At 36.5% G+C, this 20,602-nt stretch overlaps 1 pseudogene; it reads right to left on the reverse strand.

Moving 5' to 3' along the window:
• Window positions 1-3,444: 3,444 nt before the first annotated feature.
• Window positions 3,445-20,602, reverse strand: part of LOC143561625 (uncharacterized) — a 29,075-nt pseudogene continuing 11,917 nt past the window's right edge.

The raw sequence follows: 20,602 nt of genomic DNA on the forward strand, positions 1-20,602 counted from the left end.
ACTATCCATATACCATATATCATTTAGAGGAGTGGACTGTTCCTGAGATGATGATCCTTTTTCTTTCTCAATTATGGCCATGAATGCCACATTTGCTTTCCTGATATCATCTGCAATGTCCTCTTCATGATTGCTCCAATCAAAATTTCCTTCATGCTGTGTAGTCACTGCCACATTTCCTTGATTTTTGGTCTGATTTTGATTTGCTGGAACAGTGTTGTTTGGAACATTTTGAGCTGCTTGAAGGTTTTGATTGTTATTCATTTGAAAACCTTGAGTCTGTTGCATACTTTGTTGTTGATTATTCATTTGAGGCTGAAAGTTGTTGAAGTTGGGGTTGTAATTGTTGTTGGGATTGAAGTTGTTGTTGTTGAAGTTGTTCATTTGATTGTTGTTGTTGTTGAATCTTGGCTGATTTTGTTGATAATGCTGCTGACCTCTTGGTTGATTTTGTTGATATTGCTACTGACCTCCGGGTTGTTGATTCTGGAATTGATTCATTTGAAAGTTTCTTGGTTGATTGCATTCTCTTGCAAAATGACCAGGTTGCTGACAATTGTAGCAGATTGCTTTTGACTTGTCAAATCCAATCCTGTCATTAGGACCAGAAACCAGAGACCTACAAGTTCTGTTATACAGCCTTTTACTTCTCAAACTCAACATGGCAGCTTGCCACTTCAAATCCATGTCCTCCAATTCATCTACATCAATTTGCTCTAAATCATCTTGTACCACACTTGTGTGAATTAGGTTCTTTGCAACAAATGCATTATATGACTCAGTAAACATAGACAGCAATGCATTTGTTTCATTGTTTTGACCATTTACACCACTAGAGTGATGCACATTCCCACTTGCTATTGAGGCAGTTTCAGTATCATCAATCAGTTGCACATTGAACCTCTGTTGATTTCCTTGATTACTTGTGCTACCTCCAATGAAAGATTTTGGAGTAACAAAATTATGTTCAGCTGGTTCTTCAATAATGGGAATTTGCTGTTGATTCTTGGTAGACAGATTTCCCATGGGTGCAATCAATGCATTTGAAACATTGAAGCAAGGTCTATCTTCCTTAATCATCTCATTCTCTATCATTTCAAGTTCTGCAGCCTGAAGAAAGCATATTACACCATCCAATTTCAATTCATTGAAATTATGCTTCTGAAGGATGAACTTGCAAGCAGTATACCATTCTTTTGGCATTGAGTTGAGTAACTTTGTATTTAAATCAAAGTCAGTCATTACATAATCAGTTGTCCTCAACTCATTCACAATACTTAGAAAACGTTCTAGTATTGATTTCAACCTTTCTTCTTCCTTATACTTGAACCTTTCCAACTGTTGCTTCAATCTTTTCTTCTTTATGTTCTTTAGGTCAGTATTCCCTTCATACATCTCAAGGATGGCATCATACATTTCCTTGGCAGTTGTGTGATGTGCCACCTTGGTCAGAATCTCCCAAGACAAACCTAGCTTAATCATAGCTAAGGCTTTGTCATCCACCTTTCTCATTCTTTCTATTACAGCAGCAGTTGCAGCTGCATTTGCACCTTCTTCAACAGCAATTTGTGGACCATTCTTGATGGAGTTCCATATATCAATATCATTGTAGCATACGGCTGCTTCAAAGAGTACTTTTCATTTGATAAAGTTTTCCTGTCCATACAACCTTGGTATCTTGTTAGTAGACACCTCTTGTTCCTCATATCCAGACATTTTAAAAAAAAATAAAAAATTAGTTTCTTTGTAAAAAACAGAGTTTCAAAATAATCAGATCTGAAAACAGAATGCTCAGATCTGATGTGTCTGATGTGATTAGGACAAGATTTAGATATGAACTCTAATTGAAATAAGGAAGAGAAAACACCAGTAGATTGTAGATCTGGAAGAAAAATGAAAAACAGGGCTTCTGACGTCACAAATCAATCGAACAGTGGTCTGCTTACGTCATTCTTCTTCAAATCTTCAATCAGCAACAATCTTTCCAAAATAGCAGTAACAAGCTCTGATACCACTTGTCGAGCCCCTCGATTTCGGCTGGATCTTAATCAATCATGTCATAACTCACACAGATTAATGTGTTGACAAGAGAGTTAATGACGGGTTGCTATATTTAGAAAGATATCCGTTTGTTAAAGGCGGGATCAATAACAAACATACGGTTGCAAAGAATAATCAAAGGTAGAAAGCACACACAGGATTCACTCAAAAGATTTCCATCTATATAATTTCCATCATACAAAGTGGATAATCGATTTAGGGTTTTTTAGGAATCCTAGGACAACCATCACTTTCAAGAAATATTCTTTCTTATCCGAAAAGTGTAAAGGCTCAAAGTCCGTGTCCTCTCTCTCTTGGCGGCGTGCCCTAAACATTCTATTTATAGGCCTGCCAACCTTGGACAGCTGTCATTCCTTCTAGAAACCCTAAATACAATCATACATATTCAAATTACATATTCAAAATAAACTAAGTGTAAAACAAGTCTTCCGGGTAGGCTTTGCACCAATCTTGTCTTTCCGAGTATGCTCGGCCATCCATAACTTGGTACCATAGAAGTTTGCTCGGGATCAGTTTCTGGGTAGACTTTAATTGAAGAGTATTTTACCAAGTAAAATACTCACCGAGTAGACTTCAGTCTTCTTGACTTTGCCAGACTTTGCCCGACAACTCCTTACGAGCAACCTTGTTCTTCAATGATCCATTTCAGCTCTTTGCTATAAAATAACTTATTAGCAAAGTGTACTCGGGAGTACTGTTCCTTGCTTGATCTGAACCTTGCCCGATATTACTTAGAAATATTCCTTTAGATTATCAAGCATACTTGGATCATACTTATTAATGAATACCTTGCCCGGTCTTCCAATCACTTGGCTTCTTGGACTTGGTCAACCAAACCTTACTCGGAAGAGTAAAATACTTGGTTCTGAAGGACAAACTTGCTTGATAAAGTGAACCTTGCCCGGATTTACATAAACTAGTGTACCTTACCCGGCAATGCACTAATTTGCAAACCCTGCTCGGATATCCACAAAAGAAGACTATTTGAAATAAACCTTGCCCGGTAGGCAAAATATCGTACTCGGCTAAGTAAAAGCTTGCTCGGATGTCTAAGGTGTGCTCGGATCCATTACTTAGCGAAATCAGAGGAGGTTGAGAAGATTCCAATCTTCCATGTACTTCATTTAGGTCAAATCTTTGACTCAACAATCTCCCCCTTAGGTCAATTTCTTTACTCAACACACGCATTCGATGAACACCGTTGTTTTAAAACTTGTTTTCAATTTTTATCTGGATAACTTGTGTTTTAAGTCGTCCTGTGTGGCGCATCATTTTGCTTTACACTTTTCGCTTCCGCATTTTACTTAAGACTTGATGTCTTGATGGTTTTGAAAACCTTATTTATGGTGTTTGATTATAACTAATGATTCCTATCCTATTAGTTCACCCCCTCGGACGGTAAAACTCCGTTAGTAGATTTTGAGGGTGCGACAGTTTTTCTTTGCGTTGTCCGAGTACGGCTCCAATTGCAAAGTCACTTGCATCGCACATGATTTCGAATGGAATGGTCCAATCGGGTGTAGTCATGATTGGCACGTTGACGAGTTTGTCTTTTAATATATTGAATGATTCAACATATTCTTCATAGAAGACGAATGGTGCATCTTTCTCCAGAAGTTTGGTCATAGGTCTAGCAATTTTGGAGAAGTCTTTTTTGAAGCGGCAGTAGAAACCTGCGTGACCTAGAAAACTTCTAATGGCTTTGACTGAAGTTGGCGGTGGAAGTTTGGATATGGTTTCTATTTTGGCCCTATCAACTTCTAGTCCGTCTTGGGATATCTTGTGACCGAGAACAATGCCTTCCTTTACCATAAAGTGGCATTTTTCCCAGTTGAGCACTAGATTAACTTCTTCACATCTGGTTAACATTTTGTCGACGTTGTTTAAACAATGATTGAAGGAATCTCCAAAGAATGAGAAGTCGTCCATGAAGAATTCCATAGAGTTTTCGATCATTTCATGAAAGATGGCCACCATGCAACGTTGGAAGGTGGCTGGAGCATTACATAGTCCAAATAGCATTCTTCGGTAGGCGAAGGTTCCGTATGGACATGTAAAAGTGGTTTTCTCCTGATCTTCAGGAGCAATGGGAATTTGGAAATATCCGGAGAATCCATCAAGAAAACAGTAGAACATTTTTCCAGATAATCCCTCAAGCATTTAATCGATGAAAGGAAGTGGAAAATGATCTTTTCTTGAGGTGTCATTAAGCTTCCGGTAATCATTGCAAACTCGTCAGCCTGGGATGGTCCTCATTGGTATCAGCTTTTCCTTCTCGTTCATTACGACCGTCATTCCTCCCTTCTTGGGTACTTCTTGAACGGGACTAACCCAAGGTGAATCTGAGATTGGGTAGATTAATACGGCATCAAGGAGTTTGATTACTTCTTTCTTCACCACATCTTGCATGTTGGGATTGAGACTTCTTTGATGTTGGACCACGGGTTTGTATTCTTCCTCCATGAGAATTTTGAGAGTACCAAAAGAAGGACTGATCCGCCTGATATCCATGATCTTCCATGCGATAGCCTTCTTATGGTTTTTGAGAACCTTAAGAAGTTCGTCTTTCTCTTCTTTAGAAAGGTGAGATGAAATAATTACTGGGAGTTGAGAGTCTTTTTCCAGAAAGGCATATTCGAGATGGTTTGGTAGTTATTTTAATTCTAGAGCTTGTGGTTCTTCAATTGATGGTTTTGATTTTTCATTGCATTCAGTGATCTCATATACTACTTCTGATGATCCCTGATAATCATCTTCGATATTTTCGTTTTCTAACATGTGTTTGTTGAGTGTTTTGTCTAAAACTTGTGTTTCTAGCGGTGTATTAATGGAGGAATCTCGCATATAGCAACTTACGATGGAATGTATGATGTCAACACAGTATAATGTGTCATAGTGTTGTTGCGGATATTGCATAGATTTTCCTATGTCAAAAGTGATTGCCTCGTCATTGACCCTGAGAGTGAGCTTGCCGGTGCAAACATCAATTATAGCCTTTGCGGTGGCTAAAAAGGGTCTTCCTAAAATCAGAGGTACACTTTTTTCTTCCTCCATGTCTAAAATCACAAAATCTATTGGGAAAACAAATTTGTCAATCTTGACAAGCATGTTTTCAATGATTCCCCGAGGATATTTAACAGATCGGTCAGCTAATTGAATGCTCATGCGGGTGGGCTTTGGTTCTCCTATCCCTAGTTTTGCAAAAACCGCGTAAGGCATTAACTTAATACTAGCTCCTAGGTCAACCAGGGCATTGTTAACAGATAAATTTCCTATAAGACAATGGATAGTAAAGCTCTCTGGATCGGTCATTTTCTTGGGCAGCTTGCTTTGGAGGACTGCTGAACATTCTTCACTCAGAGTGACATGTGAGAGCTCCTCCAGCTTCCTTTTGTTTGTCAGTACTTCTTTGAGAAACTTGGCATATTTTGGCATTTGAGCGATGGCTTCAACAAAAGGGATGTTGATATGGAGTTGTTTGAAGAGTTCTAAAAACTTCCCGTATTGAGCTTCCAATCGTTCCTGCTTCAGCCTTCCTGGGTATGGAATAGGGGGAACATAAGTTCGGACAGGCTCCTTGGGTTGTACAGTGCCTGTAGGGGTTAGTCTTTCTCGTGTTTCATCAGGAGACTCCTTTTCCATAACTGGTTCTGAAGTTGGTGAGGCAACAATGGTCGTACCGCTTCTGAGTGTAACAGCGTTAGCTGTAGTATTCGGGTTGGTGATTGTGTTGCTTCGAAGAATGCCAGGTGGTCTTTCGGATAATTGTCGGGCAATTTATCCGATTTGAGTTTCTATATTCTGAAGTGATTCTTGTTGACCTTTGAGATCGGCTTCATGTTTTAATAATACTCTGCTGATATCAACAGCTCTTGAGCCAGCCTTCTATTCTGCTTCATTTCTTTTGGTCATGAGTTGGATTAACATTTCTTCGATTTTCGAGTAGCTTGGGTATTGATGGCTACTAGAACTTTGATCGTGAAATTGAGGTTTTGGTTGGAAGGGTTGATTCATCGGTCTTTTCTTGAATGTGGGTAGAGGTTGAGTGTTACCTCCGTCTTTCCAGCTGATATTCTGGTGGTTTCTCCATCCTAGATTGTAATTGTTGCTGAAAGCGTTGTTCTATCAAGCAATGAAATCGACTTCTTCCATGGCCATGATGACTTGTTTAAAGTCACTCGTCTTATGATTTCCTCCACAAGTGTCACAGGTGAGTCTGGTTTTTGATAGTTCGGCTTGAAGTTGTTCGAATTTTTAGAAAGGACTTCAAGCTGTGCTGTAAAAAGAGTGTTGGAATTGACGTGGTGTATTCCTTTATGGGTAGGTGTAGATCTTGGTGGGTTGTAAGCGAAACTCTTCTTTGCGACTTTTTCCAGGACTTCAAATGCTTCGTTAGGTAATTTGGATCCCAGGTCTCCACCAGCAATTTGGTCGATGGCCTATTTGTTTTGACTGGATTGTGCGTCAAAGAAAGTTTGTACTTGTAACCATACGCTCAGTCCATGGTGTGGGCATCTTCTTAGAAGACTTTTGTATCTCTCCCATGCTGCGTGTAACGATTCATCATCACTGGTCCGGAATCCGGTAATGCTGGCTCAGTATTTGGCAGTTTTATCAGTCTGAAAATATTTGAGGAGAAACTGTTCAACCATCTGGTCCCAAGTGGTGATGGGACCAGAGGAAAGAGATTATATCCATTCTAGGGCTTGGCCCCTTAGAGACAAAGGAAAGAGTTTAAACTTGATTTGATCGTCTGAACAGTTTTGAATTTTAAAGGTTCCGCAGATTTGTAGGAATCGAGATATGTGAGAAAGAGGATCCTCGTCGAGGAGACCATGAAATTGAACTGAATTTTCCACCATATGAATGGTGCTTGATTTGATTTTGAAATTTTCGGCAATTTCGGGTGGAGCCACTCCATTGCCGTAACCTTCGAGATTTGGCTTGGCATACTGGCTCATGTTCGGCTCATTGTTTTGGTCCGCCATCATTTCTTTGGTTTGATTTTCTCCTGATGTGGTGTCGTCTACTGATTCGTCTTTGATTGCTTCGGCGGTTTCTGTAGTCCATTTACGTGCTCGTCGACGAAAGAGTCGTTACGGTTCAGAAATTGGAGAAACAAGCTCAGGCTCAAAAGTAGAAGACATACATGGGACTAAATCAAGATGAACACTTAAAGTAAAAGTTAGTTAAAGTTAGTCTAATATTAAACTACGAGTTATGCTACACTATTTAAAACTAAACTAAGGTCTATATTAATTAAGCTAGAGTAAGGTAAGGTAAATAAGGGTAAAAAGTAGGCTAGCCGTAAAATTATATATTTTAGTATTTAGTAAAAAAAATAAAGATAAAATGAAATAAAAGTTAAAATTTTGTACAATTATAGACAATGATTAAATTAAAACTTGGATCGTTCTTATAAACGTACCGTGTCCCCGAAAACAGAGCCAAAAACTTGATTCGTGTGCGCGTGTAGTAGTAAAATATAAAGGATGGGATGATTTGCTTTTGCACGAGATCGTGTTTTAATTTTATAAAAGTGATTTCTACAAAGACTAAACACACACAAAATAGGCAAGTGTACCTATCCTATCGTATATGTATAATAGTATTGGTAAGAACCAAGTATCGATCCGTGGACACAAATGTTTCTAATAGTAAATCGTTTTTTACTTCAATCGGAGGTTTTAATCATTTTGGGGTTAATTTTTGAACTTTTTATAAAATATAACTACTTATATATATAATATATAGGTGACCAAGATGAGAAATTCTAAACGAGTTGTTCAATTATGCGAAGGTTACCATCTAAGATCAAGAATCCACTCCATTTTAGCATTGATAATTAATATTCAAACATATGGTAAACTTGCCGTCGCAATATATGATAGATAGCTACTTAAACCTTAAGTGAGCATCTTTGGAACTAAGGAGGTAACGTGCGCATTTTAAAGTCCACCCTTTCCTAATGTCATGCCACCTCAATTATGTCAATTTAAGTTGGCAAGTAGTTTCGTAAAGTAGAAAGATTAGGATTGACTCCGATTTCTCAAATACCAATTCTAACAACTTCGGGTGGTTGTAGTTTAGTCACACAATCTCCCATTGGTTGATTTATGTAGGTTATAATTACACATTCCGTTAACATATGATTTCTTTAACTAGCATAATATCCTAAGCAAAGCCATTTTTGGATTACCAAGACTTAGAAAAATACATCATAACTTATATCTCAACATTTCTAAGTACAATATAAGGATCCATGTTTCGATAATTTATCAAAGTATTTCTATCTTTCAAGAATGTAACATCCCCAAAATTTCTATCCAAAATTGACAACCAAGTAAAGTTGAAGGATCAAAATTCCCTAAAATAAGTGTTGGGAAAAATTTAAATAAAGAAAACAAGATCATTCAATAAAGAAATTATCTTATGTTAAAGGTATGGAATAAGGAAATTCCATCCCACATGGAAAGTGCAAGAAAGTGGAAGCATTCCACATGAGTATAAATAAAGAAATTAAAACCCATCCCACATGGAAAGTGGTAAAGAAATGGAAGCTCTTTATAAGGAAGAGAGTTTCCATTATAATATTCTTATATGCCTAGCATGCACCCAGTGGTCCTAGCAGAGGGTGCGAAGCACCCGACGCGCACGCGCACACCCACGCGCTTGGGCTCGGGCGAAGGGCGCAATGTGGCGCTTTGATGGCGCACTTAAGAGCCGCCTTAGTATTTTTGAATAACGAGATTTAGACCTAGAAATGACAAAGCTATCAAAGACAAGGGGCTGAAAATGAAAAAATGGTATATAGTGACCCATCGCGCTACGCGATGAGTCCAAGAACACGGCCATCGCGTATCGCGATGGTCCATGATGACTCAGGGATACGTGTCACGACCGAGTGACACGTGGCAGCAAGTCAGGCCACGTGGCGACACGTGTCAGGCCACGTGGCGTTCATGCAGAAGTGGTGGCGTCGCGATATGCGACGGCCACATGGAAGACTCCATCGCATACCGCGATGGAGTGCAAAATTATCAATAAAAGGGGGGTGCCCAGCACATTCATTCTTCACACCAAATTTTCTCTCTCTAGACTCTCTCTCTAGAATTTACACTCTCTCACTACCTCGGTTTCCGTGCCGACCCGACAATCGTCACCTCGTAATCCGTGCCACCATATATCGACTCGTTTTGCGTGCCAATCATCTTAGTGCGTACAAGCTCTCACCATTTAAAGCCCTAGAATGCGATAGAGAGTAGAAGTGCTGCTCAATCAATCTTAGTTAGCAAAACTCCGAATAGCCGTGTGAGGTAGGGGTTCTGCCTAAGTCATTATTTTATTATTATATTATATGGCTTAGACCACAGTCAGGGATATAGCCCAAACCTTGATCAAAATTATGTTTACATAAGCTTTAAACATACAAAGGATTATAGTAATGTTTCTTTACAATTAAGAAACACATATTTTTCATTCATAAGGATATAGTCAAGATATAGTTTCTTAACGATTAAGAAACATAGCATTTCATACACAAGGAATATAGTAAAAACATTGTTTCTTTATGATTAAGAAACATAAGATTTTACATTCAATACTAATCAGTCAATGAATGTTTCTTCTTGAAGAAGAAACAAATTATAGATGTTTCTTCATGAAGAAGAAACTCAGCATATGATTTGGTAAATAAATATAAAGACTATATGTCTTAAATATTTTACTCAAACGAATAATCAATCAAGGTATAAAGCTATCAAAACCAGACTAAGGGTCTGTAGCCGGATCAAGTAACGATCTGGATGTTTATATAAACCTATTTCATAATAGGTCAATCAATCATCAATCAATCAGTCAATCATTCACACTCAAGGTTTCAAACGAGATCACCAATCATTCAGAACAGTCAATCACAGGTGAATACGTTCAAACCTTTTTATAACGTGAATACGTTAACCTTTTCAATCAGTCAAAACATATTTATACTCAATGAGACGAACGGGTGTTTGTCTTAACGAGTCAATCAATGTCTACATGAGATAAAGAAATCTCTAAAACGTTATAATACAAAGTAGAGAATAATATCAACCCAGACCGAATACGCATGTGTCTGGATCCAAACATAACTGTTAAAGCTCAATCAATCAATCAAAGGCAATGAAGCCGCGAGCTTAAACGGTCATGACCAGTTCTCAGTTCAGGGCTGTTTGGCTCGGGGAATACCGTTGTGTGTGTAGGGCAGTGGTACATATACCGGAAGTAGAAATGCTTCTGCTGAGATTGTCAAGAAAACTACGTTTGTATTATAATCATCATTCAAATGCTTTTATAGAGTCATACGTGTTCACCAGCATATAGCTGACGTATTTTTTCCCACATTTCAAGGAATACAGATTAGTACATGTAGCAAGACATTCAGGGAGTTAGATTCTCGCAAGGTAATGATGGCTCAGTTTTTAATTATTAAAATATTGCAAACGGTATTTCAACAAGCTTTATAAATCAAACACCGGGTATTTATTATCCGAGAAGGTTTTAAATAAATTAATATTTTATTCAACCAAAGTCTTCCGCTAAAATAACCCGCAACTCTGATGTATTTACAAAACAGGTACCAACTATTGGTCACACGCCTAGGCCCTAAATCGGGGTGTGACAGGTTGGTATCAGAGCCATCGATCTTAGCGAATTAGGTATTTAATCATACCTAGGCTTTGATCAGAGATTGATATCAATCTTATAAATAAGAGCCATCGGTTTCAATGAATTAGGTATTAATGTATTAGTACCTAAGATTTAAATTATTTGTTAAATAGGTAGGGACAAGCAAGGATTGATAATATCCCTAGAGCATAATCTGTTCAAATGTCTTATATAAACTACTTTGGGCATATATATCAAGTAGTTAGACATTCAATCACTACATTCGAATCTGAGCCATTAGATATGGCGAACAGTAATAACAGTCATTATACAATCCTTATCAGTCAAGAACAATCGATAAATTCCTAAATTGCCATATGAAGATCAACTGAAGTATCTTCCTGGCAATTCATGAGTACCATAGGAATATCAATCACAGTCACAATAAATTAGATATTTGACTAAAAAATACCTAAATAGAATATTCAAAATTTACGTATAAGATAGGAACGTATTCCTACTTTCAATCAAACCTCACGCAGATTTCTAGTCACAATAGTTATATCATTCAAACCTCAATCCGGTAAAAGAAAGGGATGTATTGGAACATCTCTACTCCTAATTCATATGTCCAGTAACGAAGACTCATATCAAACGACAATGGAAGGAAATTCAGATTCATTCGATACTCCACCAGTTCTGATAAGTGTAAATCAGAATACACAAGGAGTAGGATCAAGTAAATCAAAACCAATATCGTCAAAAAGGGAAAAAGAGTAATGGAGACAATAATCAAGAACAAACAATATAGCATTTCCTTACTTCACTCACACTCAAGGAAAAACGCTTGAATACGACTCAGAATTTCCTTAGAAGGAATGTATGACATTGAAAATAAGTCTAATAATTATGAAATCAATGTCACCAAATTAGCATAAGCAATGCTTAAGAAAGAAATGGAAAACAAGGTAAGACAAAAGAAAAGGAGATAAGCAAAAGCATCAAGAAGGAAAAACAAGAACAAGAAATTGATCATACGCTGGAAAAAGTAGACAATAAGTTGTAATAAGTATAGCAATAGTAGTTTTGTGCATTCTTACTACTACAACATAAATAAAAGATATGTTTCATTTTCTTCGGAATACTAAACTTATCTTAAGAGTAATTCTCTCAGCAAAGTCTGGAAGAAATAGAATGTCAGCATAAGGAAAAGTCCAGGTGGACAGAATTCCAAGGATAAGTGACCTCAAGCCAATGCTAAAGAAGTATTTAGCAAAAGAGATATAAACAAATCTAGAAAGAGAATTAGAAATTCTCATGGGTTGTATGTACACAAGGTATGTACTAGTCATTTCAAAAGCATACAATAAAGGACAAACTAGTAATATCTAAGTAGAACCCTATCAACAATCATTAAGATATTCTGAAAGAGCTATGGTAATTAAGAGACATATGGATATATCCTCTTATTAAAGTTCTTTAATATCATTTCTCAGTCAAAAGGATAAAACAGATGGATTGTACCTAACAAATAACCTTAAGGAAAGTTTAGTCAAGATCCGAGAAAAGTTGGAAAAAAAAAGATTCCTCTAAGGATACGACAAATCTATGAAACGATTTCATTAGTCACATAGTTTATCATCAGTATATGAGTTTCTTTTATACTCAGAATGACGAACCTAAATAGTCAAGCAAATAACGAAGAAGTTTCCAACCAAAGAAGCAACAAGAATATGACGCAATCTGACCATGAGATTCCTGAATGATATTTAGTCAATATGCAAGAGAGAATTCATGACACAATGATCTCTCTTATCGTTATAATGAAAAGAGAGATATACAAAATTAAACATTCAAATAAGATTATTAGAACTCACCCATATGCCGAAATCCTTATCATTATTATAGTTTCAGTACGAATAGAAAGAACTTCAAGAACCATTTAGTAAATTAAGGTTGTAGTTTTACGAACTTCAAAACCTACGAACCAAAGGAATTCTATGACAATCAAGGTGTTATACTAACTTTAAGATGGCTTGAAGAGATCGAGTCCATCATCATTAGTCAATGTACTGAAATTCAAAAGATTCAGTACACATCTTTAAAATTCAAAGGTGAAGCTCTCTAATGATGGAACATTCTAATCGTAAGAAAGGGCAGAGAAACCTTGTATCAGATGAAATGGGAAACATTCAAAGAACTCGTATTACAACAGTTTTGGCCCATACCAGAAGCTAATCTTATTCAAACTAAGATGGATATCACAAATCTCATAGAGTACAACACTAAGTTCCTTGGAGATTACCAATCAACTTCGCGTCTAGACAACTCAGAAACGACAGAGTTATTCAACACATATCAGGATTACCCAAAGAGACAGGAGATATAGTAAAAACCCATATATCACAAACTACCTCCTTGGGGATGGAACTGGCCAGATATTTAATCAATAGTATGGTAATAAATACGGTGATTAATAGTATGAGAAAGAAGGAAAAGGCAACAAACAAACAAGAGAATAACATCAACAAGGAGAAACCATTGCAATAACAAAACTGTGATAAACGACATTATGGAAGTGTCGAAAACAGAACAAGAACAATACATCAGAACCAGACATTCTGAAAACGACTGTAGAAGGAAAGCAATTGCATGCTAAAAAGGACATTTTTAAAAGAGAATGTTCAAAGATGCAATTAAAGGATCAGCAACAATAGGAAGGAAGGAAAAACAAGGAGCATTTTGGCAATCAAGAATAGAAACAAACAACAGTAGTCCGAGACTCAAAAGCATAAGAAAGAGTTAGTTAACTCTTATAAACTACTTGTGTTTAAATGAGAACTTTTGTAGCAATAAAAGGGTAAATTAAATACCTTAGCATACAGATCGTGATAAAGAATACAATTAAGAAAAGAGATATTTAAATTTCGAAAGTTCTCGAAATATAAGAAATTATGTAATTTAATAATCATCATTTATAGAAAGATGAAATAAAGAAAATAATGAATTTAAATTAGACATAAAAGTATGTCTTCTCAAAGGAGAATCAGTTAGCAAACCTTTGAAAGTTCAAGGGTATAATCAATGGAAATAAACGGAAGGAATCCGTCAAGATCATAATGGAAGTAAAGGGAAGGAATCCGAATAGCCGTGTGAGGTAGGGGTTCTGCCTAAGTCATTATTTTATTATTATATTATATGGCTTAGACAGTCAGGGATATAGCCCAAACCTTGATCAAAATTATGTTTACATAAGCTTTAAACATACAAAGGATTATAGTAATGTTTCTTTACAATTAAGAAACACATATTTTTCATTCATAAGGATATGTCAAGATATAGTTTCTTAACGATTAAGAAACATAGCATTTCATACACAAGGAATATAGTAAAAACATTGTTTCTTTATGATTAAGAAACATAAGATTTTACATTCAATACTAAGCAGTCAATGAATGTCTCTTCTTGAAGAAGAAACAAATTATAGATGTTTCTTCATGAAGAAGAAACTCAGCATATGATTTGGTAAATAAATATAAAGACAATATGTCTCAAATATTTTATTCAAACATATAATCAATCAAGGTATAAAGCTATCAAAACCAGACTAAGGGTTTGTTGCCGGATCAAGTAATGATCTGGATGTTTATATAAACCTATTTTATAATAGGTCAATCAATCATCAATCAATCAATCAATCAATCAATCATTCACAGTCAAGGTTTCAAACGAGATCACCAATCATTCAGAACAGTCAATCACAGGTGAATACGTTCAAACCTTTTATAACGTGAATAAGTTAACCTTTTCAATCAGTCAAAACATATTTATACTCAATGAGACGAACGGGTGTTTGTCTTAACGAGTCAATCAATGTCTATATGAGATAAAGAAATCTCTAAAACGTTATAATACAAAGTAGAGAATAATATCAACTCAGACCGAATACGCATGTGTCTGGATCCAAACATAACTGTTAAAGCTCAATCAATCAATCAAAGGCAATGAAGCTGCGAGCTTAAAGGTCATGACCAGTTCTCAGTTCAGAGCCGTTTGGCTCGGGGAATACCGTTGTGTGTGTAGGGCAGTGGTACATATACCGGAAGTAGAAATGCTTCCGCTGAGATTGTCAAGAAAACTACGTTTGTATTATAATCATCATTCAAATGCTTTTATAGAGTCATACGTGTTCACCAGCATATAGCTGACGTATTTTTTCCCACATTTCAGGGAATACAGATTAGTACAGGTAGCAAGACATTCATGGAGTTAGATTCTCGCAAGGTAATGATGGCTCAGTTTTTAATTATTAAAATATTGCAAACGGTATTTCAACAAGCTTGATAAATCAAACACCGGGTATTTATTATCCGAGAAGGTTTTAAATAAATTAATATTTTATTCAACCAAAGTCTTCCGCTAAAATAACCCGCAACTCTGATGTATTTACAAAACAGGTACCAACTATTGGTCACACAAGCCTAGGCCCTAAATCGGGGTGTGACAAAGAACATGAATCGATCATGAACGATTGTCAATGGAATTGACAACTACCAACTTTGAATTAGTGATTTATGATGGTGAAACATTTCTCATCAAAAGATAGTTGTAATATAACCGTGTACTTTACTAGACTACACCACATGTTTTGTATAATTATCAACTAAAACAAAGCTTCTTCATAGATTTTAGATGGTAAAAGGAGTTAAGCTAATAATGAGCATGATGATAAACATTAAGATGATTGATGATAACAAATACATGATTAAACTAGAACAATTTAACCAAATGTAGTTGAATCTTCCTTCTTAATGATGATAATGATGATGGTTGATGATGATGATTGATGATGATGACCTCCAAGCCTTCAAACTTTTCACCAAATCTTCTATGTGAGTGTTAGTGTGTGTTTTTGTAAGAGAAAACTGGATAGAATTCTTTTTCAAGGCACACCAAATGAGTGCAACATGAGCCATTATTTATAGGCAATCTGGAGTGTGGAGCACGGCCCCGTGCTTACGTAGGCACGCCCCCGTGTTTTATAGTGACATGTGCTAAATTCATTTTGTCTTTTCTGGTAGATATCCACGGCCCCGTGGTTGAGAGGCACGGCCTCGTGCTTTTGTTTCCAGATTTTGTCTTTTCTTGTATATTTTTGTCTTTTCTGGTGTTAAGAAACATGGGGGCGTGTTTCTTGAGGCATGAGGGCGTATTTCTTTGTTTTTCTTGTGTTTTCTTCTGTTTTTCTTCGTCTTTTCGTTTGTTTCTTCATTTGGGGCTTGGTTTCACCTGAAATTATATTTTATTATGATAAGTAGCCTTTTATGCTATGTTATTTGATAGAAATTGCAGTTTTTGGAGATTATTTGATGCCGAAAAGATGTATATTTTTATGTACATCAGATAACATTTGCAGACAAAGACGGGGATGATGATGATGATGAAGCAGGAAATACACATTTAAAGGCATGGGAACAATTGAGCTACGGAACTGATAACTATAATCTAAGCGTTTCAAAGAGCACTGCATTGCGTGACCCGCTCATGAGATACATCCACCGCCTGCTCAGTCACAGTGTCACTGCTAGTGGTCAAAGCGAGGGGGTTGTTAATTTAAAGGATCTCTGGGCACTTTATTGCATGAAGAATGACGTCCCGCGCAACATCACGTATTTATTCTGCAAGCTGTTTACGACAAATGCAAATGCCAGAGGAAACACACCGATCTTTGGCGGGCCATGGATCTACAACTTCTATGAAGCTTATGATGTAGACAGGGAAGGTACCAGGAGCCCAGATTTGATTGCTCTGACCATTGATTATTGTATTAACATGCAGATGGTTCAGCAAATCGGTCAAAACCCGGATGTTTGGAGGTTCTGTGATAAGTTTAACCAGGCTTGGGACCATCTTTAGAGAGGAGGCCCATCTTCATCAGGGGCCGGCCCCAGTTCATCACATGATAGCTGATATTCTTTTGAAGGCCTATACGGCCTAATTGATCAGTTCTTAGCCAATACCACCGCCTCATTTGATAGGATCACAGAACAGATGGTTGCCTCCGATGCACAAAGGGCAGCCGAATATGCAGAGGTGAAGCGAGAGATCAACCGGTTGGGCTATCGCATGGACAGGCAGTGGGGACCGTTTGACCCGGACACGGGTAACTGATGAGCCGCGGAACTGGTAGGTTGGGTACGGGCATGGGCATTGTTTAGTAGTCATTTCATGACACTTTTATTATTACTAGTATGTGTGTTTTAAACATTTTACTCTGTCGTACTTGTTTATTTGTTGGTTTGATTGGACACTTTTATGGTCGTGGCTGCCAAGACATTATTAGTAGGTACTTATTTAGCCCGATGGGGCAAGGGATGGATGGTTCCATACCCAATTTTCAGCAAATTATACTTGGTTGTTTGTGGTTGTTTGCAGTTTTATATTATACTGGTACAAAAACAGGAAAACGAATGATAAACAGGGGACGCTCTGTCGAAATTTCGTTAGCCCGTAGGGAAGTACCTCTCCATTTTAACCCACCATACTCAATTAGAATTTTTATCTTTTCATGAATCTTTCACATTGAGGACAATGTGAGATTCAAATGTGGGGAGGGGAATTACTTGACCAATTGTTTGCTCAAATAATAAAAAATTCTCTAATCAACAAGTATTTTTACAGCAAACAAAGATTATTTTTATAAAACCTAAACAGAAATCCAAGAAATTTTTTGCAAATAACCGATTACTAGTCTATTATAACCAAAGAAAAGTGAAAAAAGTAAAAAGAAGTTTTGTAATATTGAGAACAAATTTATGCAAAATATGGCGTTAATACCCAATTTCTTCGTTATTGTGAGATAAACCTCATGCCATATAAATATTTTTTTTTCGGAAGCTTTGAGTGAGTCATATGTTTCGTTTGATTTAGAACTTGTCGCAAATATTCATTTCAAGACCGCACGAAGCGTTGTATAAAGAAGAAGGTAATATTGTCACAATCCCATCAAACCATTCTCCAAATTACAAAACCCAAAAACCTTAACCAAAACCCTACCACTTTTTCCATCTCACCGGTAAAATACAACACTGGTATTTTACCGGCAGACCCTAAAGAACTGGAAATGCATTCTTTCGATTTCAATTTCCTTTATTGCATACATTTCACAAAACATAGGTAGCCTCCAGACTTAGGGAGAGAATCTTTCTCTTTAGCAATGAGGTGAGGAAAAAGTGGCGCCAAGACGAACAAAAGCCACCATTTGTGGAATTTCTAAAAACGCAATGAAAAGAAGAGCAAAAAGATACAAACGATGCTTAGGTTGCGGAAACTGGTCCCACGAAGGAAGATGTAGAAAAATTCAAAATCAGTCTCAGCATGAATATACCGCACTAATGAGGGTGGGGTCTATTAGGCTCAAAGCCGAACGATCCACTAGAGTTGGAAGTTATCTTCAGAACAGGATTAAGGAAGAACTGATCCACATCCTCGACAAAACTGGTCTTGACGATCTGACCTTAAAAGAGTCACTAGGTCTATAAAAAAAATTATTTTCATCGTTGGGAGAAAAAGCTAACCATCAACGACATCTCAAATCCCGATAATCAACAAAAGTTATATTTACCCTCCTCACCATCCTTAACCTAGATCCTTAAAACAACCACAAAATAGCAAATCCTGACTCATACAAAACCAACCCATATTACCTTCTGATATATGCAACCCTTCACAAAGGTGGAGATTTGAAATTGTTACAAGCTTATTTATCACAAGTTGCATTCTGACTAAGAGAGTTCACATACATACATCACAAGTATGATAAGATATAAAACCGAGTATGAGTGAACATTGTGAGAACGTGACGTTTTGCATAAACGGAAGCTCATAAAAACAAAATTTCCTTTTTATTTATCACTAATACAATTTAAGGTTGGTTATTTTGTTTCCATTTTCTTGGAGCACGTTTAAGGGTTGGCTATAATCCGAGTTTGTTGTTTTTAGAGAATATTTATAAATAGATTGGTTGAGGACAAGCAATGTTCAAGTGTGGGGATGTTGATGTACATAAAATTATACATCTTTTCAGCATCAAATAATCTCTAAAAACTGCAATTTTTATCAAATAACATAGCACATAAGACTACTTATCATAATAAAATGTAATTGCGGGTGAAACCAAGCCCCGAACGAAGAAGCAAGCGAAAAGACGAAGAAAATCGAAGAAAACACAAGAAAAGCAAAGAAACACGCCCACATGCCTCAAGAAACACGCCCCCATGCCTCTGAACACCAGTTAAGACAAAAATCTACAAGAAAGGACAAAAACTGGGAACAAAAGCATGGGGTCGTGCCCTTGACCACGGGGCCATGGTCGTCTACAAGAAAAAACAAAATGAATTTAGCACAAGACACTAAAAAAGCACGGAGGCTTGCCTACGTAAGCACGGGGTCGTGCTTCACACTCCAGATTGCCTATATATAGTGGCTCATGTTGCACTCATTTGGTGTGCCTTGAAGAGAGTTTTATCCGTTTTTCACTTATAAAAACACACACTAACACTCACATTGAAGATCTAGTGAAGAGTTTAAGGGCTTGGAGGTCATCATCATTAACCATCATCATCAACCAACATCATCATCATTAAGAAGGAAGATTCATCCACATTTGGTTAGATTATTCTAGTTTAATCATGTGTTTGTTATCATCATCATCATTAAGAAGGAAGATTCATCCACATTTGGTTAGATTGTTCTAGTTTAATCATGTGTTTGTTATCATCATCCATCCTAGTGTTAATCACCATGCTCATTATGAGCTAAACTCCATTTACCATCTAATATCTATGAAGAAGCTTTGTTTTACTTGATGATTATATAAAACATGTGGTGTAGTCTAGTAAAGTACATGGTTATCTTGCAATTATCTTTTGATGAGAAATATTACACCATCTTAAATTACTAATTCAAAGTTGGTGATTGTCAATTCCATTGACAATCATTCATGATCGACTCATGTTCTTGAAAGATAGAAACACTTTCATAACTTATCGAAACATGGATCCTTATATTGTACTTAGAAATGATGAGATATAAGTTATGATCTATTTCTCTCTGCTTTGGTAATCTGAAAATGGTATTGCTTAGGATATCATGCTAGTTAAAGAAATCATATGTTAATTGAATGTGTAATTATAACCTACTTTAATCAACCAATGGGAGGTTATGTGATGAATTATAACCACCGGAAGTTGTTAGAATTGGTATTTGATAAATCGAAGTCAATCCTAATCTTTCTACTTTACGAAACTACTTGCCAACTTAAATTGACATTCTCGAGGTAGCATGACATTAGGAAAGGGTGGACTTTAAAATGCGCATGTTACTCCTTTTATGTCAAAGATGCTCACTTAAGGCTTAAGGAGCTATCTATCATATATTATTACGGCAAGTTTACCACATGTTTACATATTAATTATCAAGGATAAAATGGAGTGGATTCTTGATCTTAGATGGTAACCTTCATATAATTGAACTACTTGTTTAGAATTTCTCGTCTTGGTCACCTATATATTATATATAAGTATTTATATTTTATAAAAAAGTTTAAAAATAAACCCCAAAATGATTAAAACCTCCGATTGAAGTAAAACAACGATTTATTATTAGAAACATTTGTGTGCACGGATCGATACTTGGTTCTTACCAATACTATTCTACATATACGATAGGTACAGTTGCCTATTTTGTGTGTGTTTAGTCTTTGTAGAAATCACTTTTATAAATTTAAAACACGATCTTGTGCAATAGCGAATCATCCCATCTATCATATTTATACAAGCTACGCAGCACGCATCAATAAGTCAGGTTTTCCCAAAAACAATAATTTACTCGGGTT

This window comes from Bidens hawaiensis, unplaced genomic scaffold (assembly GCF_021521415.1).
Source record: "Bidens hawaiensis isolate Kalapana, Puna unplaced genomic scaffold, B.hawaiensis_p1.1 tig00020750_1, whole genome shotgun sequence".
Taxonomy (NCBI): Eukaryota; Viridiplantae; Streptophyta; class Magnoliopsida; order Asterales; family Asteraceae; genus Bidens; species Bidens hawaiensis.